The 1,517-nt window shown below is 49.3% G+C and overlaps 1 protein-coding gene across 2 annotated transcripts in view; it reads right to left on the bottom strand.

Annotated features, from left to right (window-relative positions):
• Nucleotides 1-392, bottom strand: part of LOC123180624 (probable E3 ubiquitin-protein ligase RHG1A) — a 10,124-nt gene extending 9,732 nt beyond the window's left edge. For both annotated transcript variants that reach the window (XM_044592703.1, XM_044592704.1), the window contains exon 1: nt 186-392. The gene's annotated coding sequence lies outside the window, so the exon portion shown is untranslated. The remainder of the gene's footprint in view (nt 1-185) is intronic.
• Between the last annotated feature and the right edge of the window lie 1,125 nt (nt 393-1,517).

Below are 1,517 nucleotides of genomic sequence, written 5' to 3'. Positions count from 1 at the left end.
GACCTCAAATCTCTCCTCTATCCCGCAGCAGCCCCAGAACCAACCTGCGGTGGCCGATCAACCGCCGGAAACGGAGTCCCCGGCCAGGAAACCGCCGATCGAATCAATCAATCTACTCCCCGCGCCGAATCGGCGGCACGCGACGGGATTGAGCGGGGTTTGGGGATCGGCGGAGGCGGTATTACCTTGGCCGGCGGCTCGAGTCGACGCGGCTGGCTGCTGGTGGCCTTCGTCCTCCGCGCGCCCCTCCTCCCTCTCCGCCCGCTCGAGGAGGAGAGGGTTTGGTCTTCTGCTTCTCCGCGAACACGCAACCTCTTCCTCCCTTCCCCCTCTGAGAAAATGAGGACTGCTGATTGAATGAGGTGGTGGTGGTCTGCTTCTTCGGGGGAAAAGGCAAGGGGCCCGACGGTATTTATAAGGGGAAGGGGAAGGAAGAATATTTAGTTGGTTGCGGGGTGGGGCCACTTGTCTGTGAAAGTTAGCGTGCTTTTCTTCCTTTCGAGTTTGGAGTTGTTTTTGGACGGGTGATTGGAGGACAATTAAATGTGTTTTTCGTGCCTGGGAGTTGACGGGCCCACGTGTCATTGCTGTGGTGCGGGAAGGAGCGCGGTGTGAGCCGAGTCTAGACCAATCTTTGGAACCGCCTCTCTCTCTTAGAAAAAAAAAACTCTTTTGCCAAGTTTCATATATGAATCGGCTCAATTTGCAATACTAAGTTTCAACCGCCTAAACGGAGTATTAAGTTGCTGGAAATATTAGCATTTTTTTCTATTAGAATAATCCACAAGTAAACAATAAATATATTTTTTGCGAAACAAGTAAACAATAAATATGGCAACCACAGTATGCAACTCATATCGATACCTAAGCAGGTGAGCACATATAGTACATAGAAACATCTATGAACATAGCATGTACAGCTAACACATGAACGAATAAATGAGGGATTAACAAATCATACCCTTCGGTTGGCGAGGACAACGTGGCGGCGACAGCAGCAACCTCGGCATCGTTTGTGGCCTTGTTCTTCTTCTTGGCGATACCTGCGATACGTCTCCGTCGTATCTACTTTTCCTTAACTTTTTCCTCTTATTTTGGACTCTAATTTGCATGATTTGAATGAAACTAACCCGAACTGACATTGTTTTCAGCAGAACTTTGGGCGGATTTTCAGCAGAACGTCATACCATGGTGTTGTTTTTGTGCATAAATAAAAGTTCTCGGATTGGAACGAAACTTTGGGCGGATTTTTTATGGAATAAAAGAAAAATACTGGAGCCAAGAACCACCGGAGGGGGTCCCTGGGGGAGCACAACCCACCAAGGCGCCCCCCCTCCTGGCACGCCTAGGTGGGTTCTGCCCACCTAGTGCCCTCGCAAACCCTGATTTCAACTCTATAAAATCCTATTTTTCGAGAAAAAAATGAGGGAGAAAGAATTATCGCGTTTCACGAGACAGAGCCATTGCCACCTCTTGTTCTTCATCGAGAGGCCAGATCTGGAGTCCGTTTGGGGCTC

The sequence above is a fragment of the Triticum aestivum genome, chromosome 1D (genome assembly GCF_018294505.1).
Source record: "Triticum aestivum cultivar Chinese Spring chromosome 1D, IWGSC CS RefSeq v2.1, whole genome shotgun sequence".
Taxonomy (NCBI): domain Eukaryota; kingdom Viridiplantae; phylum Streptophyta; class Magnoliopsida; order Poales; family Poaceae; genus Triticum; species Triticum aestivum.
Note: the sequence above shows the minus strand (reverse complement) of the source record. Positions and strands in the feature narration are given on the sequence as shown.